Raw genomic sequence first — 27,637 nt, 5'->3', positions numbered from 1 at the left:
GTTATTGATTCCAGCAGCAGCTGAAAGTGCAAGGCACTTCTCAGGCCCTTTGCTTGGAAGTTGAAGCTGGTTAATAATACCCCAGGAGGAATGAAAAAGCACCCAGGTCTCTAAACTCAATGTATTTATTCTGAGAGTCTTGATACTGTTTGCAGAATTTTGTGTCTATCCACTGCTCTGAAATGTCACTAGAAGGCTGCTTTTGTAAAAGTAACTGATTGCTGCGTGTCGTAAAATATGCAATAGAGCTAATAGCAATTTTGGTCCTGAGATTCTGCACAAGAGAGTCTAAGGAATGCAGAATGAAACCTGCTCTGTTGGCTTGATCTTCCTCCTGAATCCCCATGTATTGAGCAGTTATTTAGGCAGCTCCAATAGCTTAAGTGTTATTTATTTCCAGCATTTAAATAACATGATTTTGGCAATTGTCTTTTGCTGAATAAGGATTCAGCCTAAGGACATAAGATAAACCTTAGTGTATTTTTACATGATTTTTATGAGTGTATTCCAGAATTTAGATATAAATGCCTGCTTGTTAAATGCATGCCTCCAATGCCTCCAAGCCTCTGTGGGTACCATGGAGCCAACCTGTCCCACTGGAGATGGCCAAGGGCAGCCGTGACTGGGAGGAGCGGCTTGAGGGCAGGCCCGAGGGCTGGGGAGAACTCTTTTAAGTTTTAACGTAATATGTATCTTTTTACCAATTTCCCTGGGTTAAGCTTTTCCGATGACATAAAATGTAGTTAATAAAGCGATAGTCAGAAGCTACTGAGCAATGTGCCCAAGGCATTTAACAATAATTTGCTTGTTCTGTAACCTAATAACCATTTTAGCTTCCGGGTACAATAAAACAGAAGTGATAATTCAGTAGTGTTATAGGAAGACTAATTATACCAAGGAGGGCACAATCTCCTCTGAGCTTAGTCACCTGTGACCTATTGTGAAGCTGCCAGGGAAGAGCCAGGCGCTCTCCTGTGCTGAATTATTCATGGCCTTATCCATGGCTTCCAGGGCTGGTAGCAGCACAGCTCATGCTGTTACACGCAGCAGACTCCTGCTTCGCTCCGCTCACAACATTTTAAGAAGAGGTATTCCAATCATGAACATTCACGTAGGGGAGCACATTCCTGTTCTATGTCATGTTCATCTGATTTTCCAACAAGTCGAAACATTTCCTTGTAAATGAAAAAGAGTGTGCGAGCAAACAAGGAGAGGGAAAGCCTCGGGAAGGAGTGGGTCTCTCCCTCCGGGAGGCTGGTAAGCAGAAACAACTTGTTCAGCGGCAAAGGGAGGCCAAAAGAGCTCCTCGTGCCACCACCTACCCTTCAATTCATGAGCCATTTGCCATCAGCATTACAGGAACCCAAGGACTGTGCAAACCGGAAAAAACAGTTCTGATGATTTTGAGTCCATACAAATCATGACCATCATGCTGATGAACACCTTTTTAGTTGAGTCAGCAGCAGAACAAGGTTCCTCCACGTACTACCTCCTCTTCCTTGAGACATGAGACAGAAATTCAGTCTCTGTGCTCAGTTCTTGAATTGGGAGCTGAAAATGCTAAGATATATGCAGTTTTGATTTGTTTTTAAGAGATGTGAGCTCCCATCAAGATCATTTCAAATGGTACCAAATGGCCTCAATTCAATAACAGACTTAATTACTATGAGCCTTGGATGGAGTCGAACTAGCAATAATGAGGAGGAAGGCTCTTTTGTACTGCACTGTGTTTAAGCCATCCAGACTCAATTATGCAACTTTATTCATTGTAAAAATTGAAGCATAAGAAAGAAGGGAACAATTGTACCCCTATGTGTCATAAATCACTGTACAGGACTTTGTGTTTTGGAGTAAATGAAGTTAAGGTCTTCACCATGCAGGGTGATTTAAAACTAGTGAGATTCTTCACATTTTTAAGTACATTCACATTTGAACAGGATGGAAAGTGCTGGGCATATGCAGATTTTACATTCAAATCCTGTTAACACATTGCATACAAGCAATTTATTGGTGCTGCCATCTCAGGCATCACACTCCAGTTCCAGCAATTCTTACCACAGAGAACCTGAAACAAGAAAGGGCCTGTTCCTTTCAAAGCTCGCATGTTTGTGCTAGAGCCGTTACAACGAGAGCCATGTGTTTTAACACATGCACAATTCTCTTATAAAAATAGCAGCCCCAACTGGAGGATAAAGCTATAGAGACATTTCTGAAGACACCTCCAAACTGAATGGAAAATCAGCGATAAAAATACTGTTACTGACCCAGCGATTCAGAATAAACTTTCAACACTGTGATACAGAGCAGAGAAGACACAAAATGGTTAGAGTGTGTTCTAAAGTGATCAGTGTAGTTTTGAACTGGGGAGAGGTATTGGGAAGTATAAAGCAAGAAAGTGTTGGCATTGCAGAACACTGCAGCATGTGCTCAGAACTCCTCCTGCTTTGCTGGACCTCCTTCTGTGACTGTGGGTATTACTGAGGCAGCACCAAAACAAGCTTACAAAATTCCTCTTAAATAAGGCTTGAAAACCATAATTAATAAGTAAACAGAGAAGCACTGGCATTATCTGTATTCTGCTACTTGAGTTTAGAAAGACCACATTTTCCTGGTGCTAAATGGAAGGAAGGGAGGGGGAAAGAAGGGCTTAGAGACTGTCGTACAGTCACCTCATCCCACACACTATATGCTTGTACATGAAGACATAATATTCATATACCACAGTGACAGACTCGGCAGCACTTGTCTGCATTTGGCGCATTGGTCTAAGATAGCCCTTATCTCTAACAAAATATATACATTCATGAGCAATTTTAATCATACAAATGCAACAATTTGAGTGTCTCCTCATCTTCCAAGTATGGATATTTGATCTCACTGTTAGTTCAGGGGAAAAAAAAGTGCAAAAAAAAGGGATTTCTGCCAACTGTTGGTTTGGCCAAATATGCTCCACTGCACCAAGCCCCTGCATAGCAGTTTGAAATCCCTGTCTGTCAGAGCTTGCCTGCACTGCACCATAAAAGCATTCGAGTTCTTCCGTGTTGATTTTATTTATAAGTTTTGAATTTGTCCTAATAATAGATTCACTATCAGCCTCATGACTCCCTAAGAGAAGCAGTGGAGAATTTTTCTGTCAATTTGTCAGAGCACTGGAGAGAGTGGTAGTGCAGTAAAGAGCTGCTTTCAAATGAGAGAGGAGAGCAGGTGCTTCCTTGCGCACATAGCTCTCATGAGTGAGGGCAATAGTATTTTATGAGGAGATCAATAAAGAAACTGCTGTACAGAATAAGGCAGGGAATGGAGACCTCATTGTTAATCTGGGTTTGTCCATCCTGAGTGACAAAACGCCATCTTAATTCCAGCATTTTTGTGTCAGGGGTAACAAACCAATGTTACGGCTTTGTGTCTTGATGCCATACCATTACAAATACACACAGCATCAGAAAATGTGGATGCTACTGCATTGCATTATTTCTCTGCACAGAGAGACTTACAAGGGTGAAGCTCTGCCAGTGCCACGATGGTGGGGTGAGTGGAATATGAGGTTCAGAATAGAAAATCAAAGATAACATTGTTCATGCTTTGGTGAATGAATGCATATCTCCTTCCTTTGAAGCATCCGGAGTTAGATTTACCTGAGAAGAATACAGATTTACAGAGATTACCATGCCCTCTGTAAGCAGTAGAGCAGATACTCATGTGTTAAATGATGCTGTCACTGCCTTGTGGTTCCTTATGTAAATCAGAGCTGTGGGTGCCAAGAAAAAATTACAATGGACAGAAGCATGAAGGGACATGATAAAGTCCATCTTGCTTCAGCCTCTTTTAATACAGAATCTTGAAAAACTAGTTAGCACCAATATTCAGCCGTCTTATGAAAATCCCAGTGAAAATTCCACAGAAAAGTATCTATATACAGGGATAATATAAAAGCTTCAGATCAATAGTCCTCATGTGTGGGAAGAGACCCATGAGATAAACCTTGCAACTGAAAGGATGCTATGATTAGAAATCTTTTGTAGTCTTATTTGATCTATATACGGGTTTGCGTCCCTTTCATCTCTTCCTCTAGATGAGTGCTCTGCATCTGGAAGTTTATCTATCCATCTGTTTCAGTAAACACAGAATTAACTTTATGGCCAGAAAGTGCCAAGCACTGCACATTTAGTACAACAGTAATGAAAAGCATACTAATGCTCTCTCTGTCCACATGGGGTATTTAACTACCAATGTCAAAACTTATCTGTCTTTTGTCATGATTAGTGAATGATCCCCCACATACTCATGGTTTTTATGTTCCTACTTCCAGCACTAAATATACTGGAATATATATGCACTATATATTTTGACTTTAACTGTTGTGCATATTTCCAGCATTGGTATTGTACCTCGATCGACTCTGTGTGTTGCTGTGTAACAGCCTGTTTAGAGTAGGTCGGTTCCGAGTGTTTGCGCACGTAGTCTATCCAGTTCCTGGGTTTCCTCTGTTGCTCCCACTGCTGTTCCGCTGTTGTGTCTTAATTTTCACGATTGTATCTGCATTGAAGGGTAGGTTGCTGTGTAGTAGTGTGAATGACCAGGCAAAGGATCATTTTGGAGTACCCTGAAGAGTTTTCTTTGCCTTTGGGCACGAGTTTGCTTCCAAGAAAACAAGGTTCCAGGGCAGGCCCATGTCCCTGTCTCTCCCTGGCAGGCAGAGAGGCTGTAACTGCAGAGGGGACCAGATTAGGGCTGTGCAGCAAAGAGCGTCACAGTGTAGGTGACATCTTCATACGAGTCATCAGGGCTCGTATTCAACTCTCCACATGCGTCTGAGACACCTTGGTCTCCCGCAGACCCCTGCACAGCTCTTACAAAGCATCTGTCCTTGATCTTGCTGTCCCTTTGCTGTCCCAACCCTGCAGCAACCCCACAGGACAGTCAGTGCTACAGACGTACCTGAGAGAATTGTGAGGACGTGTGAGTTGTTCTGAGCATTTGTTCAGCGTCACTCCTATGAAGACTTGAACAGCTGAATTTTATTTGCCTGGTTAGGAGTTTATATTTTTTTCTAAATATGGACAATTTTGCATGAATGAAAATACTGATATGTGAAAAGCTGCAGCTGTAAAACAATTTCTTGTTCTGGATCTCCCATAGAAAATAGAAACTATATCACATAACTCAGCTGACCAGTCAGGCAGTGGAAATTGTGAGCTCTCTGTAGTGAATACTCTAAGGAGCACTTGTTATGAACAACCTAAGCAGCTCGCCAGCTGAATTATGTCCATTAAGACAACTCTTCCTCAGAAAGAACAGCTGAAAAGAACAAAAGCCAATCAGTGAAGAAAAAACATCTGGCTCTGTGCAATTTGTAAAGAAGAGAGAACAAATCTGGCATCTCACTTCTGCAACTTCTCCACTTCCTTCCTCGACAGGCTCATCTGTCTTGACTTGCACATTCTGCCAGTCAAACCCTGTTCAAAATGTAGCGAGTGGTCTTCGGCCCTTGGTCTTGACTTGCCTTGCATGTTGTGGTACCTGCAAAGGAGTAAACTGTTGTTGCTGTTGTTGTTGTTATCAAATGAAATCCTATTTGTTTGTAGAGCTGTTGCTTTCAGGAGCTGTTGCCATAGATGAGGACCCCATGGTGCTAGCTTTCTAGCACCTAAGGCCTGTAGTGATAATCTCCTTGGCTTGTGGACACATGTGCCCCCTCTGTGGGAGTTAGACATCAGTGGATGGCTGCCTTTTATACTTGGTTCCCTGGAGAAACAATATTTTCTTACTTGATTCGAGAGTCAAGGGGGCTCTAAATATTGGTGAATGGATCTGGAACGAGTACCACATGAAAATCTCACTGTAAATCCTTCACAGACCAGTATTTTAAAATGTCCACGTTAACGGCAACCCTTAATAAATTACAAAAAGGCTGAACTATCCAGAGCTGTCACTGCCAACCTGCATACTAACAGAAGAAAGTGTTTTATTGCCAGATAAATGCTTCTGTGGCTGTATTTATGTGAGGGGACCATGGCACCCTGTAAGAAGTAAATCACCTATGTCTATCTCACTCCCTTCTCTGTATGCTCTAAGAGAAGAATAAAGGCTGTCTCAGAACACCAAGTGGGATGTCAGTTCCTGTCAAACTAAGAAGCGTTTGGAGTTGCAGAGCACCAAAGTTAAACAGAGTAACTCATATCAGAGAAGACTGTGAGCATGAAGCTTCTTAGAAGAGGCCATTCGTCTTACGCCATCAGTGGTAGTCCAGGACCAAACATAAGTCTTTCCCTGAAGTCTAAGACTTCTCTGTGAGGCAAGGAGTTCCCACTCATCTTCTTAGGCTGTGCTTCACATGTGTCATCAACCTAACACATTCCTATTTCATATCAGAAACCATAATAAATATCTAGCGCATTCATACCCTTAAATAAAAGTACTCTAGAGAGGTAGTGCTGTTAATACAGTTTGGGAAATGGAGAGGGACTGAACAAAAACTAAGTTCGTTGTGGAAGAATAACACAGCCACAAGACTAGGAAAACCATGAAAGAAAACAGAGAAGGAAAGAAAGAGACACGTTCATATCTATTATGGTGGCCTGGCCTGTCTTCATCTGGAATTAACGCACTTAGCAGGCATGTATTAGACTCCATTTCCTAGGATATGCACTAGCAACAAAATCTTTTTCCGTATTAAATTACTTCAAATTTAGGCTTCCTACAAAATGCTTCAATAACATAAACCATCAGCTCGGAGAATGTGTGGCAGGGATACCTGAACAGCCTCTTCTTTGATCTTTATATAACTTTAAAGATCTCTCCTGCAGCTCCTGATATGTAGGAAAAGACTTTTCCAGTGGACATTTACAAAGGTTAGGAATAGAAAACTAGCCAATTCATAACGCACCACACACACTTGGGCAACATTTTTATGCCAAGAGGGGAACAGCTAGGTATACGGTGCAAACACCTTCCTTCCTTTCTCTTCCTGCTGTGTGCAGAGCACTAGGTAGGTAGTCTGGTACCAGCCTGGTAGGTATTGCATAAAGCCACATGGGGAACAGTGAGCGTTTAGAAGTCAGCTAATGTTGAACTACAGAGGTAACATTGCTTACTTTCCTCAATGAAGTCCACATTACATGATACATTTCACTTCTTTCTTTTCAGTAATCCTGTTGAATATTTCAAAATAGCTGTGTTTTAGTTTTTATGATATCTTTCATCCCAAATGATCTTCAAAGGCATGTCCAGCTGCAGAAATTTTTGCATCTTTCCAAATGCATCTTTGTTTGGTGTGAGATTCTGCAACTATTAAACAATATGTACAAATGATGTGACTGCTCAAGGCAGGAAACGTGTCCTGTAATAATTGCCATTCAAGTGTGACTAGGCAGTTTAACTATTTCTTTAAAAGTTTAGAAATGCTTTCTGCAAAATCTTCATAAGAAACTTTTGATTGTTGCTTTATTATCAAAGTAACCTAACCTTCTATTAAAATGCCTTCTCTGACTTCTAAGAGGTGTAAAGTAGGTCCTGGATGGACAGTAAATGTGGATGTAGGTCTTTGTACAAGGGTAAATTTCTTTAACTTGATCAGCTGGTAGTAGAAATAGGCATCGTGTTAAGTACTTATTAAACCACATGGGCCCGTCTTATAGAATAATCTAGTTTCTAGCTGGATCTCAGTTCAGGGACCTCCCCTCTGATTCCCCTTGGAGTGCCCTAAATGGCATCACAGATACCAGGGACATGAGTCAGCCAGTTCTCCCATATCATGTCACTTATCCCACTGATACCTCTGTGACCACCCTGTTATTTGGTTTGGGTTGAAAGGCTTTTTCCTGGTAACTCGACAATCAAGCATTTTACCATATATTATATTCTCATTGTATGTAAATATGTATTATATATATCTATTAAGATAGACTAAAAATATCTTATATTGAGATTTTGATATTTTAAAAAAATCCCAGTTAGTACTCATGTACATCTTTAGGCATTTAAATATCTGTACTCCAGACACCAACACGTGGAGATACCAAAATCAGGTAGGACGGATTTGACATTACTCGTAAAACTTATTCCACATCACACTTGTTAGACTTGTGTTTTGATAATCAGAACATTTGCTGACATTATGTAAAAGAGATAATGAATATTCATTGCTATGCAAATCGGGGCAGCCATCATCTGCATTAGAGTTTCACATTTCTGTACCTTCAACATGTATATGTATCATTCTGCTGATTTTGCAAACTGAGAAGTTGGTTATATTTTATTCTTGGTAATCATGCAGGACCAAAGGAGTTTGTGAAGATAAGTACTAGCAGCGCTGTACATAGACAGTAGAAGTCTTCTGGTCAGCAGTATGCAGGCAAGCACCAGCTTGACTATCACATCTAAGACTTAGTTTTAAAGCAGAGAATTTTAAAATAATAATGTATGTTTTGTCAGCTGAGAAGATTTAATTTGCAGTTAGAGAGATTTAATAAATATAGGACTACGAAGTGATGTTTTATGATCCTTTTCAAGACTTTATGCTAGAAGAGAATGTTTTCTAAGTAAGTGCCTGAGTGTATCATAATATTTCTTTTTTTTTTTTACCGAGTTACAGACAAAGAGCAAATATTTTGCTGCTTAGCAAAGTATTAGTCTTGAGCAGCCCCAGCAACTGAACTTTTTCTATGTTCAGTTCATGCAGAGCTGGTACATCTAGAAGTGTCACCTATAGGTTCTAAAAGAAAGCACAGCCGGAAATATCACATGTTACAGTTTAATCTCACATTTCCTGAATTTCTCCCAAAAGTCTAACTTCTCAGTTCAGTTCACAAAATAAAGGAATATGACAAGAAGGAGTAAGTCTGTGAGAGGCAAGTCTACAAGAGAGTCTAAGCAAGAGGGTTCCTGAAACATGGGTGATTGTGTTAGGAACATAATTATCCTTTTAAAGGTTATCAAGTAATTACAACTCTAGTTTTATTTGAATGTAGATTAATTCGCTCTATTGAGATCCATGAGAAGAGAGATCCCTGGAGTTCTTTAAAAAATGTTGGAAGAATTTTAATTGCAACAGATCATGTGGAGAGTTTTCTTCCCGCAGAATAAATAAAAGTGAAGAGTTAGTACAAATTTTCATGCTCGTTTAGAAGGATATGAAGGTTTACCCCAAGAGAGTCACTTTCCTTGTTATAAATGCAAAAAAAAAAAAAAAAAAAAAAAAAGGTTTTCTAAGTAGGTTGTTGGGTACATGTAAAGCCAAAAAGATGAACCTTACATAACTTAAGTATAAACAAGTAGATAGATTGATCAATTAGGAGAAAAGAAAAAAAGGGAAAAAGAAAAAAAAAAGCTGTTCTAATGAGCAGTCCAACACAAATGTGCATACTTGGGAAGTTAAAATGAAGATTCAGACCAAGTAATCCCATCTTTGGGTTCTTTTCATAATTACCTGGGAAACAGTTCTCTGATTTCAGTGAATTAGAATAAATAATTTTATCACAGATATATCTGCGTCTATGAATGAAGTCTCTAACATTTGACTATGAAAAGTAAGAAGAAAATACAAAAAATTTTTTTTCATTTAGAGAGTTACCCTTTATTGTACTTTTAAAAGATTTTCCCAGAACTAGTAAATATCTTAAGGAAAAAAAATAGTCAACATGTATTTCATTTTATCATCATTGAAAATCTCTTGGATTTCTCTCTTAAATGAATCTGGGAAAACGCTTGACAGGAAATCAGACACTTTGGCGGTGCATTTCAAAAGACTTGATTTCAATCATTATTGGCTCGGTCATTTGTAGATCAACACATTGCAGATAATCAGATCTCACGTATGTAGGGTAGAGATCAGTCACCAAAGGAATTTCTAATCTCTTGTACAGGTTGTTATAAATTACTACTTGCCTTGGATGAAGTGAGAAAAAAAAAGGGCCCTGATTTGTTTAGATGGTTTCGTTTAATTTCTTTTTCCCTGTGTTGAAGAATTAAACATTTGTCACTCCTATAATTTATGTGACCTCTCAGGGTGACATTCACACAAGCTATTCCTAGTTCCCTCTTCCTATCCTGAAGAGGGAAAGATTGACAATTAGGTCTTTTCTTATTATACAAGAAGAAAGTACTTTCCTTCTGCAGTGGCAACATTCCTTCTCCCCTTTAAAAAAAAAAAAAATACACGCTGGTTGGGATTTCCCATATGTGAGAGAATATGAGAGTATACAAAAAAAGTCCGTGTTTCTGAAACATTTCAAGTAGTTCTTCAGAAATCCAAGGAACAAAAAGAAGATGCTCTTTCTGTTAATAATCTGATTCTAATTAGGCACTCAATTTGCAACACTGGAATTGCACAAAACATGTATAAATGAAACAGCAATTAACCTTTAGTTCTGAGCTTGTTTTCTTCCACTCAACAGGGGTCAGTTACCATAGAGATTATACCTACATGATCAGCAGATGTGACTCAAAAACAACTGGAGTCTCCATCCCAGGCACATCTCAGTATGGCACCAGGATAATTAAAAATCTGTTAAAAGAGAAATGAAAGTTCATCTGAAACACTAAAGAAAAAAAAAAAGCCATTGAAAAGGAAAAGGACTGTGAGGGAAAGGACTTTGAAACTCTAGGAAAAAAAATCTCCTTTCATCAAGAGAAAATGTGCTGGCCAAACCCTCAGTCTCCTCTGGAAGTTGACATGCTGGGAGCATTCAGCATCTCACCTGGCTCAGAGGCAGGTTAGACCCCAGCATATAACAAGGGTCTGGTCTACTCATTTGCTGAACTCGAAGTGTTCAGGACTTTATAGCACCAGATGCTGCACCACACACCGACCGATTCCAGCTGCCGCTGGTGTGTAATTCTCTGCAACTGCCCAGGAGCACACTGAGGCTCTAAATTAGCTACTCTAGTCAATGCCTTATAAAGAACATACTAAAATTAGCTGGCAAGAGGCATCATCCTTTCCTGATAAGATCCTTCAAGGGCTTTTTGACAGGCTACAAAAGCAGTTGAAAAGAGACAAAATTGTTGTAGGAGTGTGACGCAAGAAACCAAAGCGAAAATGAGGTTTCACATTTTGATTAATGCACTAATTTTCAGTAGAGTTAAATTTTGATCACACTTCCAGCCTTATCTGTATAAGTATTCATATGACACACTTGCCTCAGATCAGCCATGGTTTTGTACATCTTCTAAATGAAATAGCTTTGTGCACAAACTCTTCTAGGGCTCATCTGAGAGGCTTTGTGAAAAGTTCTTTCTGCACTGTGATCAAAAGGAGCTTTGGCTCCACAGTCTTCACCTTTCTTGCATTATTATTTTGTTGAGGTAGTAATCTGGGCCTTCAGAGACTGAAGAGTGAAAACTGATGGAAAATGTGTGGCTTTTCCTCTGTAAAAAAAAAAAAGTACGCACATATATGAAACAAAAAGTAGTGTAAAGATCCTCACAGTCTGGGCCATGACCATGTGTGTGTCGCAATTTTATTGAAATCATCTTCATAAATTTTGTGTAGCATCACTTATGTCAGTGTATCACAAAAAGCTTCACAGACTGAGGAATGTCTAGAGAATTAAATAAATCGTGCTCATGGTAACGGGAACAAGTCAACTGAATATTTACAGAGTCCTCTAGCAGAGCTATGGATAATGCTACTCGCTATGTGCACCGTGTCTTTTTCCCCAACAACTGCACCTTTGTATGGACTGGGAAACTGAGGCCTGGACTCTTAACTGCTTTCAGTCGAAAATAACTGAGTGAGAAATATAATCCACATTACCAAATGCAGCCTGTGCTTCTAAGCAGTGTATTTTATTGCCTTAAAGCTGGAGCAGGAAAGAGAAATAAAGCATAGAAATAGAAAAAGCCTAATATATTTGGCTTTGGGGGAGAGAAGATGCGATAATAGTGTATGAGAAACCCAGAACTCATTTGGTAACTTGAAGAGCAGGAGCGAGCAGGACACCCCTGCAGCAGCCTCCAACTGCTCAGGTAAATCTTTCCCTGTGAACCAGTAGTTAGAGCTACCAGAAAGCAGCATGGATAGGACTGCTTACACAGACCCTAACACACCCTTCCTCGGGTTGATTTCTGAGGTGATGATGATACAAACTCTTACAACTTAATATTTGTTCAGTGCTTGGGAAATGTGAATCACTGTTCCTCTATAAATATCATGAATTATTAATGGTCTCATCTCATGAAACCAAACATCGTCATTATACTAGGCAAAATATGTGGGAATTAAAAACCAAAGGAGGTCACATTTCCATAACACAGCAGCACAGTTCTCTCTCTTTGAAATGAGGCCAGGAAGTCATCCCAGATGGAGCTGAAGTACATGACATGGGAGGGTGAATATCACTTGTGCTACCACACAATGTCTGTGAGCAAGACAGACAGAAAATGCCATTATCTCCACTTGGGCATGAAATCCTATCCAGAATGTTTCAGTGATATGGTTAGGAAGGGTAAACCTGCCACCCGGGACCGCTTAATGAGTGTTGCAATTAGCATCACCAATTAACTAATTGTTAACTTGTCAGGAGACAATGCAGAAGCAGCCAACCAGCTTGCCCGTGTTGTCCCAGATGACATTTTGAAGCTGGGGGGATCTTCCAGCCTAAGCGTTAGGACTTCTTTACTTTATGATGTGAAACTTATGGCTTGTTTTCCCTAACACATCTGTTCTTAACTGAGTACCAGTCCAGTACCAAATCCCCATCTCCCTAGTGTCAGAGCAGCACTGCTGTGCCCAGAGAAGAAATTGTTGATCTGAAGTTGTCAATTTACCAACCCTGATGACACTTCTGATTCAGCTTGACATTTTTCTTCCAAACTTTTCCAGAGAGAAAAAGGAAGGAAGGAAGGAAGGAAGGAAGGAAGGAAGGAAGGAAGGAAGGAAGGAAGGAAGGAAGGAAGGAAGGAAGGAAGGAAGGAAGGAAGGAAGGAAGGAAGGAAGGAAGGAAGGAAGGAAGGAAGGAAGGAAGGAAGGAAGGAAGGAAGGAAGGAAGGAAGGAAGGAAGGAAGGAAGGAAGGAAGGAAGGAAGGAAGGAAGGAAGGAAGGAAGGAAGGAAGGAAGGAAGGAAGGAAGGAAGGAAGGAAGGAAAAGTTGAGATCCCAATAAATTGAGATCCTGAGGGTCACTTTAGATGAAGAAGAAATTTTAGAAAGGCTGGTCCAGGTGGAGCTTCCAGGAAGCTGAAAGTGATAATGTCTTGTAGAAGCAACAAATTGTTAGGCAGTCCTAGCTGATAAGAAATTATAATGTGCCCAGGGCACACAGAGGGAAGCTCCCACCTGCAGGTCACCCACGAAACTGCTGCAAGAGCCTGCGATCCCTTGGAGGGTGCTGGTGAGGGCTAAGGGCAGCGGGGTGCTCAGCCCCCGCTACTGCCACACCACTGAGAGCCGCTTGCTCCTGGCAACCCACTGCAGCCCTCCGGAGTCCGGGGGAATCTCCCAGGCCCTTGGGTGCTTGTTGCTTCTTAGACCAAGACCAAACTTTATAAATGCATTGTAAATGTAAATGTTCTCCAATGTTCTTGTAACAGATGGGTTTACTTTAACTACAGCTAAGCACAAGTAAATTTTCCCGTGGCAATTGCCGCAATATGTAGGAATCTGGACCTTTGCCATGGAGAAATTAAAGGAGACAGCACTTTATGAGAAAATCATTAGGGCTTGCACCTTATTTCCTTCAGATTTTTAGCAAAATGAACGTTTGTTTCTGAATGAGTAAATCATAAAGCACTGGTAGAAGAGAGGAAGTACAATATTAGCAGCTAGAGTTAGACATTTTTCCTTCAGTCCCTAAACAATTTTTCCTTACATTTTTCTTGGGCACACAAGTCAGTCAATGACCCAAATCCTGCCCTCCACAACTTGGCTTTTTAATCCTGAAACAACCTCACTGCTCTGCTAATCTCCTCACAGCAGCCTCCACAGCTCTGGGCCCCACATGCCTCCCAGAAGGCTGTCAGTTTTAACAGTCTGGAAGACTCTGCCTGAAAGGGTTTACTTATTTCTATGCCAATAGCACTTGGACACTTCCTTGAGGGATTCCGGTGGTTCTAGAGTCCCTGCATTTATGTCACACAAAAAAATATAACTTCTCTCCCAAAATCCTTACAAGCAGAAAGATGTTTGTCACTGAGAAGCAAAGGATATTTAGAATATGATCTGAAATGTTAATTACATTCTCTCCACCAGCCTATTTAGATTATTTCTACTTACTCACTCTGTGCAATGGAGTGGACTAACATTAAGTTTAAATTTGGCAGACATTCAGTGATACAGTGGACAAAAACCAACATCCCAGAATGTTCAGTACATTTTGATTTGCTGAATCTAGTTTTAATTACATGGCAGGGATATTTGCAGTCTACAAAATTCAGTGTAGCATACAGAAACCTGAGATGGCTCTAAAAAATCTCCATTAGGTACCAAACATAGCCTTCCTGACATTGCTGCCAGCAAGTATCATCTGGAAAATATTTGATGTTTGCATTGAATCATCAAAACAAGGTGACACCGGTTGATTCCCTTGCTGGCAGTTGTGCTGGAGCTCTCTGCTTTGGAGCGGGCCATGGAGCACAAACAGCCTCCCTGCTCCGGTCATTCCAGTTCCCGTGACCGCTGCCAGCTCTGCTTTATTCACACTCTGAAAAACCACAAGTGTGAGTCTTCAGGGAAATCAAATAAGCTAGCACCTTCAATTAGCATCACAGTTGCTCAGAGCAGTATACAGTAGATGTCTTTTGTAGGATTTATTCTTAAGGGTAAGATAACATCAGTGAGTTTTACAGAGTTTAGAATTCCGCTATCTACCCTTCAGCATCTCTGTGTGACCTATATTAGCAGTTTCCATTACGGAAGGTACATTCTGATGTTATCTGATTTTTTTTTCTCTACAATTGTAATAATAAATAAAAATCCAAACCACCTAGCTGCGTGCCAAGAGCACATCGTCACTTATCTTTTCTATTCCTCAGCATAAGACTGGCATTCCTTCATTGCCTTAAGTACTTTTGCAGCTTATCTAGCTTCAAATATGCCTTGAAATACAAACTTACAGTGTCACAGTAATGACTCTGTCACATATTCTGATTACTTTGGGGAAATCAAAGCTGAAAATCACTGATATTTTTGAATTACATCTTTGGGTCTCGTGCCCGCACCCATTCCAGTTAGTGGAATTCCTAACTGGGTCATCAGGAGGTTTGAATGGGACAGGAAACACATGTGAGCTGCTCCATCATGTAAGATGCACTTGGAGAACAAGAAAGTAGGGATTGGCCTTACACATTTATCCGAGGGAAACTGGTAAGAAAGGCTATAGGAAGAAGAAGCAGCAGTGTTTAATATAGAAGGTTATGAAAGAAGATTCTTAATGTTCTTATCCTTTGCATTCTGAACATCTCAGATCAACAAATCCCGAAGTATTTCAGATGATGGAGATTATTATTCTTTACTTATACTCAGAAAGGGCAAGTAGGCAAATTTATTTTGATCAAGTTTGCCAGACAAAGCAATAGGAAAAAAAAAAACCCTCATCAAAGGAGAATCTATAGCAAAGCGTGAGCTAGGTGCAGAATTCCCAGACTTTTAAAGTGCGTTGTACTTTGTTCCCCAAACTCCTCTGTTCCCTGAAAAACATAGCTGCTTTTGGTAAGCAGCAACAAGTAAGCTAGAGACAACTGAGACATGTTTCAAAGAAACAACTCCTAAGCAGGGTGAGATTCTCCTGAGAATGTTTGCAGACACTATTAAACTGAGATGCCAGAGTTAAGATATTAGGTGGTGAATGTTGGTTAAATAAAGGCAGTAGGTACTGAAAAACTTAGATAGACAGCCCTTAAACTTCCATTCTTGTCTAAGATGGAAAAAAAAGAAAGAACAAAAAAGTCCTATTTTTAAATATGAAAGTGAATGGTGCCCTTTGTAACTAACCTGATTGAGTTTTCTCCATTCTTCCTTTGGGCATTCAAGATCACCCTAAGTTTACAGTACAGCATAGTTGAACAGTCTTTATTTTCAGCTTCTTCACTAGGAACTATCAAGGTCAATCTACTAATCAGTTTATTTTTCTCTGAGATCCACAAGGGTCGATTACCCCAAGGGCATCATTAATTAATACTCAGGGTTGAAATAGAAGCCAGTTAAGCTTGATGCTAATTAAAGCTGGAGCCTTTCATCCCCAGGAACCCACAATGAAGTCAGTTTTAGTGTTAGGAAATAGACATTTCTATTACCTTTCACCATTTTAGAAATTTCTTCTGGAATCAAATGTGCCAGACTTTATGGACTTCAATGCTCTGAGCCACGTTTGGTTGACTTTAGTTGTTTCAAAGGTCATCAGATACCTTTGCATCTTTCCCTTCATGCAATGCAGAGGCAAATTTGTGAGCACTCTGCAATTTCCATGTCATAAAGCATCCAAGACACGCTCATATTTTTTGCTCTTGCAGCTTCTCCCTTTAGAAGCCATCTGAGTTGGCATGAGTGCATTTGGAGGATCAGAAAACTCTTCTTTTGCCTCACGCCTGAAAGTTGCAATGATACCTCATGTACACAGAGCAGATTCTCCAAAGGCCTCTTCTAAATCCTGTGAAATCACCGGGAAAACTTCTACCCTTTTAAACAGACTCTGGATCACATCTTTGAAAGCCAGGAAAAAGGGAAGTTTGATGTGTCCCTAATGTATATTCATATTTTGAGATCTCTTTACCTTATGGAGTTCCTGCCACTTCTCATTTACTCCAAGATACCTAGAATAATTACTCTCGATACACTTCAGGAACTATCAGTAGCCTATTAACTTGTCATTTCCAGCTTTATACACAGGGTGCTGCACCCGCTGTGCCACTGACATTTCATGTCCTGCTGTTTGCCTTTTTTTGATAGGGCCGAGGTCTCTAGGGACAAAGGATTGGAATTAATGTGCTGCACCCATTAAAATTAATTGCATGCAAACATTAGAAACCAGCCACCCATTTCACGCATGAAATATGGATAAGGATTTGCTGAAAGCCATTTATATTAAATTACTTCTGTGATAATATTTAACTTTTTGGCATTAAATATTTAGTGTGCCTTTACTTCCCCAATGTGATGAACCTTCAAGCTCCCATCTTTGTGAGAGGAGTACAGAAACTGGCTCACTCTTACCTTCAGCTCTTGCCTTTGCCCCTACAGCATGATCCTTAAGAGGAGGGATAGACCAGTCAGCCCAGACTGATGAGCACCTGCGTGATCCAGTGCCTGGACTAGGTGCCAGACACTTTGGATTAGTGCAAAGCAGACGCTCCCTGTATACCTTCGTCTGTCCTCCGAGACCTTGTAGAACATCACTAACATCCCAAGTTATCTTGCACCTACCAAGCTATCCGCACAAGCTATCTAAAAGGTAACTAACATCGCTCATACCTCTCTGGGTATGAACCTCATCCTGATAATGACAGAATCAACAGCAGACCCAGAACGCAGCCCTGCTCCCTGGCCTGGGTCCCCAGAAAGGGAGCAGTCTCTGACTGTCCTTGTGTGTCCACAGCACTGCTCCCGCAGCTGCTGGGGGTGCTGCCAGGAGCTCGCTGAGGGGATTTGCCTTCCTTAGGAGCATCGGAGAGACCCGTGGTGACATGCAGGACATGTCAGAGACCACTCCAGTCTCACTTTCAAGCCTAACCACAGTCAAGAAGCTGATGCAACTACGGTGCCATCTCTCTCAACCCAGAGCTCTTGCCTTACTGGAGCCAAGGGTGGGCTTCTTGCAGCAGGGAGCTTTCCCTCCTGGCCCTTTTCCCCCTTTCTGCTCCATAGCAATTCAAAGGAAAGCGTTCATCAGAGGCAGGTGTGCAGCTCCACTGCGCTCTCGATCCCAGGACATACACGGGAGCTCTCTGTGTGCCAGCTGCCCCTGGCCCTGCGATGAGCACAAGCAGGAGCTGTAACTGTGGTTCACTACGAGCGAAAGGAATGCTTCAGCTGTGTGTAAGGGAAAGACTGGAGAGGGAGCCGCATTTATGAGGTTGAAATATTGGCCGCTGAACAGCCTGGAGTGATAATATGATGCACAAAAAAAACACCCAGCTGCTGGTTGTGAACCAAACCCCAAGTGATAGGCCATGCAAATAAAACCCAGCTTACCACAGGCTGTCTCAAAGATTATGTAAGGAACATTCACCGTGTTACACAAAAAGCTGCTCAGTCCTGGGGATGCAAAGGAATTAAATGTAATAATATTAACTGACTGGGGGAGCTAAGAGTACTTGCTCTCTTGCTCAAGTGTATTTGACTAGGTGGTGGAAAAGCAGGCCAGAGCAGTTTAATTATGCTTGTGGCAAATATTTCAGTATCGTCCATAGATGTCTACGCTGTATTTCATATTTCATTTCACTTAAATGAGAAACTACTGTACAGTATTGAAATACTAAATATTTATAGGTGTTTACTTAACATGAGCAAGCAACTGTGTGTAGTCTATATCATGTGAAGATAATGTGGTGATGTGAAATTTGAAGTGAAGCCAGACTCAGTATGGGTAAAGCCATTTCGAAGCAGAGTCCTTCTTCTATTTTGTGCCTTTAGGGCCCCAAGTACAGATAGAGCCCCCCGGGCTGTATTGCACAAAGCTTCCCTTTTCAGTCGCAAGAGAGAAGCCACTTGCATTGCGTGAATGAGAATGAGCAGTCCACTGCCCATCAGCTCATACTAAAATAAAGCCTCCTCTTCTTTCCAGGGATTAGGAAAAGCTGGGCACAGCACTAATGAGTGCTGCACTACTTGTTTCAAAGTATGCGGCATGTTTATTTCATTTGCTCAAGTGCTTCGAGGAGAGATTAGACAACACGTGAAGAGCAGTTGCTGTCAGTAGTAATCAGAAGACCAGCTTTATTCTCTCCTTGCCTTGTCCAACTAAAGCTCATGGATGAAAAACAGGTGGTTGAAACTGGACTCAAGCAAATGAGTCCAACTGGCACACACTGCTGCTCACGGAGCTCACAGTTATGGTGCAGGCTCCTTAGGCTGTTGATATAAAAGCATATTTGGTCAGTGCTGTGCATAGATAAAGGGAGTTCCTCAGTCCTAGATGCCAAACTCTGACTCTGCTGTGCTCCTCGGGAATATCTGGTTGGTGAAGAAAGTTACAATACATTACCTCAGCTACCGGGACCGTGGCAAGTGCGTCCACGAGTTTTCAGCTCTGTACCCTGCATCCCAGAGGACATGGAATTAAGATCTTAGTCTCAGTCTCTATCTACAAGATGTTCAGTGGCTTGAGCCCAGAATAAGCTAGAAGCTAGGCAGCCAGAAAATGAGAAACACATGCATGCTGTGCTTGAAAAAAATTGTTTAAATGACTTGTCAGCTTCATAATAGAAATCTCTTATGATCTTTTCACAATAGATGAAGAAATGCAGAAACAAGCCTAAAATTTACCTCTTCACTATGTCTGTCAGCAGCAATTCATAAAAAATTTCTTCTCTTCTGATACTCCTTTTCTTTTTGACTCCAAGATAGGAAATGGTTTCAAATTCCCGTCTAGCCCTGATGCAGTTACCAAGCAGGGCTTTCACACTGTGAATGAGGCTCAATTACAAGAGGAAAAGATATGCAACTGCATCATCAGGACGTCCGTTGTAAAATGTAAATGGGCAGCTAAGATTTCAAGGGCGACTTTGGTTGCGTCCACATTGCTTTTAGAGGACAAGACACCATTAACCAAGCTAGAATTGCCAGGTAGTTTAATGAATTTGAATAAGGGAGTCAGTGAACGCAACACAACATGGAAATCAACTGGTTTAGCCAGGACTGTGATCTAGACCCTGATGTAACATAGGAACATAACCTTTCTTAATACACTACTTACTGTTCTTTGGCGAGTTGCATTCACATTCTTGATCTTTTTCCCTGTTTTATATAAAATCTCTGGCCTTTCTCAGAAAATTGTTACCCAAGTGTGTCAGCTGAAAACCAAATTCTTGTTGATTTCTGTGAAGTCTTTAGTTGAGACTGATGAGCCATCAAGCCTGCTAACCTGCTCCTAAGATATGGAGCATGCACCTTGATCCAGAGTCATTACTCTGGTCTCCTTAAGATGCCTCTTGGATCATCATTTTACACAGTATAGGATGCTGAATAAAAACTTACTTGCTTGAATTTTTGTTTTTTAAATTATCTCGAAAAATAAAGGCTTGCTGCTAGTAGACAGATTCAGAGGTTCCTGTTTCTCCTACTCTCTGTCACTTGTTTTCCTTCTTTGGAATGTGTCAGTGCATCCATAGAGGAGGGAGCACAAAATGGCCTGCGACCAGCCTGAGGTGTCTCCCAGTTCTCATCACAGAAGTAGCAGGTACATTTACACCCCTGTATCGCGGGGGCAGCTGAGCCCAGGAGGTCCATCCAAGCAGAAAGAAGAGAAAATGTTTTGCAGCACCCCGTGGAGAGTTTTGTAGCACAGTGGCTGCGCCTTAGAAACATTTAGGAGAGAGGCTGTTTGTACCAAATGAGAGGGCAGAGACAGCATCATTTTTCCAGACGCTGGGCTCAGGCATTGACCTGCCATTCAGCTTGCTACTGGTAAAATATAGCAACGCTCCTACGCTCAGAAGCATTTGGGCCATGACCAGCTGCTCTGCCCAAACTCTGCTGCCAGATCCCATCACCTTCGTAGCTCTACTGCTGTGTGCATTTCCTCGTGGGCTGAGCGCAGAGGTGCTGTGACTCCCCAGTCTTAGGCTACTGACATCCATGGTTAGACTGAGAGCAAATGTTCCCGTGTAAGCCCAGCACATGCAAAAACATAACCTTTGCTTGTAACACAGCAGATAAACTTGGCTGTATGTGGCATGACTTGGCCGGGAAAATGCCCGTCATTGGAGGGTAGTGGCATTTGCCTGCACTAGGTACAGATGCTCACTTGTTACAAGTGCATGTTGCACTTGTCTCATGCTTTGTGCTCATCATCCCTTCACTTGGATTTCAGCGAAATGGTCTGAAAGGAACAAAGGTTCATGGCATGGGAGCAGCAGCTTAAGAAGTGCTTTTGATGTCTGCCCAAATAGCTATTAGAAGCAAGAGAAATGCCAGTCCTGACCTGGCAGAGTGCTTCGAATGCCCATGGCCGCCGGATAGAAGTGACAGTCAGATGCTGCACAGATTATGGTTTCTTACAGGCAGAAAGCTCAAATGAACAGTTATTCTCTAGAAGATAAAACTATCCTATGGAAAAAAAAAATCTGCCTGAGAGCCTGAGGGGGTACTAAACAAGTCAAAACTCACTTTTAATCATAACCAAAGCTTTAATTAAAAATTTCTATAGAAAAATGAAGGCATTGGTAAGGCATTAAAACAGAGACATGAATTGAAAATCTCTATTGGGGGAATAAAATAAGCATTTAAAGATTTTCATACCTAATATAATTCTATCTTTTCATGCAATCCAGCCATTAAATCATGTTGGTTATCCCAGACTCCAGGACTGGATAAGAGAAATAACTATTTACTCCTAAAATAAGACGATGCTTTCTGATCAGCCTCTGGAACTTGCAGAGTAGGATGCTCCAGTTACTGTTGTTACTACTAGTTGTTCTTGAACAACTCATCATTTGACCTGGTTATCCTGAGAGGCTACTTCTTGAGCAAGTCTTGTCAAATCAAGGCCTTTTACAGCTATTTCAGCACTTCCTTGAATCCTGCACGGTATTCCTGGAATTGTTGCCGTCTCCACCAAACTCCTCCAGTTGCCACAGTGGAGCCTTCTGCAGTTTATGGCAAAGGAAAAGATGCCCACACAGATCCTTCCTCTGTCTGAGAGAAGAGCCGTGTTGCTGTAGGCACAGCTGTGCGTGGAGCACACAGCAGGCATGAGGATGCTCTGACTTCATTTAATAGTGCATTTTACTGGCCAGAAAAATATCTCAGTAAAAAATCTCTCCAGCAGGACCCCACTCTGTAGCGACGATCTCCCCTTCCATCCCTCACAACCTCAATTGGCTGTGGTGCTCTCTGCAGTGTCCCTCTCAGGCCAAAGAGCCTGCTCACGTTGCAGAGAAAAAGAGAAAAAAAGCCTGTGTGTGCATGTGTGTGTGTCTGTGTGTGTTTATAACAAACAATTCCTGGATTATCTCCCCTCCTCTCGATGGAAAGGCACCAGAAAGGGAAGGATGCAGAATATCTGCAAGAACTGGTGATTTAATCATCTTCAAAGAAGAAATGTATCTGCCAGAAATTCTATTCTTTTACGCTCTGCAGCCTTCTCCTTCCCATCCCATGTCAGCAAAATGTGCTTAATGGATCCTACTGAACCTTTGCAGAATAGCAGCTGCTCATTTTACACATTTAAGAAATTAAAGGCCAGATTCAATGGGATATGTCTGTTAGTGCCAGATATGAACTGCTCCAAAAACACATACTAGAGCGGAGCTGTACTGTGATCTTTTCGTTAGAGTAGGCCAGGAACTCAGATTAAATAACCAGCCATGCCAACACCGAAATGAGAATTTGTCAATACCAATACAGAAAGTGCAACATTTGCAAGCCAAGGTCAGTAAAATAATTGACACAGATAGTCCAATTTACCAAAAAAAAAAAAAAAAAAAAAAGTTGTTACTCAAGAAAGCACTTGTAGTATGGACAGTGGATTTCCAAAAAATAAACACTGACCGAGAATTTGTCTGACTCTCTCTGATTATCCACTACTGAGCCAGGTTATTAGCCATACAGGTCTAGGTGAAGTATTAATGCTCTCAGTTAAAGGAAACACTCAGTCACATCCCCATCTTTGAGACTGTAACTAGTCTCATTGGAGTTAATTGCATGGCTCAAATGCTTAAAGGTAGAGGCATGTCTAAGTGCTTTCCTGACAAAGTCTTCTAAATGAAAAGCTAAGATGTATAAACAGGAGACAAACCTGAATAAAAGCAGAGAGTGATCCAGGGCAGACAAAAATGAAGACCGGTAAATGCAATTCCAAAGCTTTTGCAGTTAAAGAGGAAAACAGGTATAGATTTAAGTGATACAGGATGCAGCTCTAGATATATACATCAGATATTGTACATGAATTGTAATATTGAGTGATAACGCATCAAAAAGACAACTTTCCCCAAATGCTTGGCCGTGACGCTGCCACTGAGGAAATTAATTCAAATAGATCAATAAGAATATGAAAGTTCCCTTTGCAAACATAACTGCTTATATACATACAAATTCAATTATATTGTGTTTAACAGACAGGAGGAATTTATGCTTGAAATTATCAGGAAGAGAACTACTGCAAAATAAATAAATAAATAGCATGGGAAAGTGCTAACTGCACAGTCAGTGCAGCAAAGATCCCATGTTCTGTCTATGACTCAAGGAACAAAATGGAAAAGTTAAGAGCTCACACTATGAGCTCCCAGCAGCATGACAGTTTATGTGCAACAAAAGGACTAAATAAATACAAGGAAATGGGAAGAAATAGTTCCATCAGCATTTTTTAACCATATGTTTTCTAAAGAAATAACCTTTCATGGAGCTCTAGCTCCACATACTGGCTGTAAATGCAAGTTCTTATATACAGGCAAAGGGCATCTCCCAAATGATTTTACTACCTTCAGCCTGGTATCCCTCACCCTCCAGCTGTGCTATCGTGACTGACATGGTGCAGCACAAGTGAAGCTCAGCAGTCAGTAGAAGTCAGTAAGGTTCACACTGCCAGCCAAGCCAGAATTTATCATCTTCCTGGTGCTCTGAGCTCCCCTGTGCTCTGCCACCAAGTGGATCCGCACGAGGAAGGGCTAAAAAGGAATGCCTGGCTGTGTAACAGCAAAGGCACAGCAGGCTGCGTGCAACTGTGGGGCATGAAGCAAGACATCGTGTACAAGTCCTTAGTCATTGGCAGGACTTGAGTATCTGTAAGAGATGATGGCCCCATCATCTCAGCACAACCACTGCCTTTTAAAACACACTGCAAAGGGTGCACGCACAAAGCAGTGGAGACCCTGCAGTGCAGTGCAGTGCTTATGTGGCTCGACTCCTCAGCATCCCAGCCAGATCTACCGGTTGCATTACTTCAGTCCTCCTCAGTCTTGCCATGGAGCTTCTCTGTAGCATATCAACAGAAACACTTAGAAAGAATTAGCTCTGCCAGACAGAAAATGGGCCCCTGTAGCCTGCAGCAGGTAAGTCATCAGGTGACAGCCACTGACTCACCATCCTGTACGGCCAAGAGCAGAGCTTTAGTAGGAATAGGTGGTGTTAGTTAACCAGAGAAGAGCAGGATAGTCTGGATTAATAGCAGTGATAATCAAGTAATCCCATCAATTAACCCATTATTTGGGCACAGGAAGCACACATGAACCAGAAAATTTGAGAAGGGCTCATCAGACGAAAGAAGACAAGTATTTTGTGAATTAGGGAGACCTACATGTGGTACCAGATGAGCGATGAATTGTCCTAATTAAACCCAAACAACAAACGGCAAAAAATCCCTTCAGAATCAGGAAGAAGAAAAAAAAAAAAAAAAAAAGGTGAGGCGGCCTCAAAACCCCACAAGACAACAGTCTGCCAAAAAATAAACCTTCATGATCAGACCATTTTCAAGAATGGAAAAAAAAACGCCTAGCCAACCTCCTGCTCTTCAGTAGCGTATACTCTGGATGTGTATAGCTTTACGGTTGGCAGTTTTCATAAACTGTATTTGCTCTTCAGTGGGGTGAAAGAGATCAGGGATTTCCTTACAGGGACCCAAGACATGCCCCAAATCCCACGGGAGGAGTCTAGGGGGAATTAACCAGCTGCTGTTCTTGCTCACAGGCCCCCAAGGGCCTGACACCCTTCCTGCTCTGCATGCGGTGGTGCTACGTGCAGTCATGGTAAGGCAGGAGTGCCAGTAGCAGTAAACACTGCTGGAATGAACTCTGAGTCTGCAGGGAATCCGGCTACCTCTTGACCTGCTCTGCTGAGGTAAAAAACCTTGCAACACAACCGCACGAGTGAAGCGGGCGTCTTTGTGTCGGCGTGAACTCAACACAACATGACCTTACTTGTGCTCATTCCTCTAGCCCAGCTAAGGCCTAATGCAGAGCAACATGTATTAAGAGAGGTTACCTCTTCATTTAATCATACATTTCAGTTATTGCTTAATTAATGTATCATGTGCATTTTCAGCCCTCTACTACAGTTGCTGCATCTTTAGACATGGAGCTGTGAGGCTATGGGCCAGGCATTTACTGTTATCCGCTCAGATAGGTAAATCATCTTTTTTAATGCAGACTGTCAGCAAGTATCCTTCCAAAGCAGAGGATAATTTCTGTGGTCTTTATGAGAGCGTGTGCCAGGTGCCTAATACAGTGAGAGTGCCCTCGCTTCTGCCCAGCTCCCTATATGCCCTAGGGCTGGTAGGACACCAGGTGCAGGACCCAAGAAGACACTGCAAGTTCCCCACCTCTGGGGTCTCCTGCTCATCAAAGGCTTTGGTCTGTATATACCAGGTGGCACCTAACTTCTCTGCCATGCCCATCAATCAGCATCCAATACAACACTTCAGAAGTTTGGCAAGAATAGCAGGAATTTCACAAGCAGGCTAACTCTATAATAGATCAAATTACCTCTGAGCACAGGGTAGAAGGTTTTATTCATTTATTCGACAGCTCGTCACCATGACCGCATTTCACCATACATTAGAGCAAACACTTGCAAAGAGCTCCCCCAGGCAGGACAGCCCGGCTCTGCTCCAGGGAGGATTAGCAACAAGTCATAGTGAGCTTCTTGCTAAGCTGCTTACGCTGCTTTTAGGACAAAAGCCAGCATCTGCACACAGGGATGAACCCCGCTACGTATACGAACCCACTTATGCTGGGGAAATGCAGGGATTTGGCCCTGTGCTCCGTTCAGTGTACATGAGCCTTGTGTTGTGTATGTTCTCAGCGAAAAGCATTTATAAAGCACAGCAAAGGAGTCAGTTTTCAGCCAAAGCGAACTCTGGCAACATAGACTACTTATAGTGCATCTCTCTTTTGGCCCTCCGGACAAAGTCATTTCAGATTCAAAGTCTGCAAGGTCAGACTGCAGTGACTGCCCTGGCTTCTTATTGCTGTCAAGTGCTGAATCTTGAAGGAGATGTTACAGAAAAAGCTGAATCAGGTTCCAAATAGGAGTTGCACTGTGTACTGCTGCGTCCTTTTTGCGGCACCAGCACATGGGGAAGAAGCTCCATGTTAAATGACGGATGCACTGGTGTAACTGCTTTGCACAAGCAACTGCCGGGTTCTGGCTTGCAAAGCAGTTGTTTAACACAGTCGATGAAGTCGAGATTTTGCTGTTCTGGGGAATGAGGGGCTTCAGTTCATGCTTCCATGGCTCTACTGCAGAGCTCAAGGCCTATGTCTTACTTCATTTTTCAAAATGGGACACAGGTTTTATGCCAGTTATCTCCACGGGGAAAAATTCCCGACAACAAAAGCCATGAGGAAGAAAACACAATCATAAAAGCCCTTTGAACAGAAATATATTGTCATAAAGGAGAAGGGGTAAAAATGAAAATGAAGGCTTTGCTTGGCCAGAAACGTTTAGCCATTTAATATAAACCCTCAGGAAGGAAATGCAATAATCTCCCATATTATCACTGAACTGTTATATTACCTAAAGTATACATTAAAAAAGTCACCCTGCTGTGAGACAAAAAATGATTAACTTCCTGATCTTTAGAGTAGCCAAGTCCTTCAAGGGATACTTACTATCAAAGCATAGCATATCTCACTTCTAGCGGAAATGGCTCTGTACAAAGTATAAAAGAAAAACAGGCCTTACTTCCATTAGGCATGAAAGCTGAAGATTACAACAGAAATTTTTGATCCTGCCAAACCTCTGAAACAGAATAATTAGAAAAAGAGAGCAGCGTCATCAAGAAGCGGCTCATCGTTTTTCAGAAGATCTACTTTCAAAATGTTTGGAATATCAGTTTCTCTGATTTTTCATTTTCTCTTTTTTCCCCTCATTCTCTCCACACTCCTGCTGGTGTTTCAGGTAAAGTTAATAGCAATGAAAATGCACCCAATAGCCAGAGCAGCTCCTGAGATGAATGGATATGGGCTTCCCTAGGTGAAAATGAGTGAAGCAGATTGTGGGACACATACTTCACAACTTGGAATCCATCGGAGCTAAAGGGTCATTATTTAGAGCTGGATTCATCTCGTTCAGGCATTGAGCTCAACACCTTTGTATTGCTTAAGTCCTCCAATGAGTTTTACAATGGGTTAGAGGTCTTGATGTACCCAGCTGAACTGCTGCTCATTTTATTTATTGAGCATTTTCTAAAAGCAAATAATCTACTGGGCTAATGGCAAATCCATTTAAGATCTGTAAAGTTTAAGGGGTTACAAATCAGTTGATCCTGCCTAAAATTTAAAGGCAAATTTAGAAGTAATTTTTATCTGGTCCGGAGCCTGAATGAGGGAATAGGAGATATGGTATCAAGAGTCATAATCCATTTTGACTTGTCACACATGGAAAGAAAAATGGTTGTTGCGAATTAGTGGCAGTGCTACTGAAATCTCTCTTCAAGAATAGGCAAAGATGCAAAATTATGGGAGAGCACCTAGTCCCTATCCTATATCACATATATTCCCTTACAAATGGGGATGAGCAAATGCGCCTTCGTGTGAGCACCTCATTTCCC

This window comes from Tinamus guttatus, unplaced genomic scaffold (assembly GCF_059628265.1).
Source record: "Tinamus guttatus ecotype Peru unplaced genomic scaffold, ASM5962826v1 Tinamus_guttatus_pri_ptg000240l, whole genome shotgun sequence".
NCBI lineage: Eukaryota > Metazoa > Chordata > Aves > Tinamiformes > Tinamidae > Tinamus > Tinamus guttatus.
The sequence above is the reverse complement of the archived record's forward strand: the minus strand, read 5'-3'. Positions refer to the sequence as shown.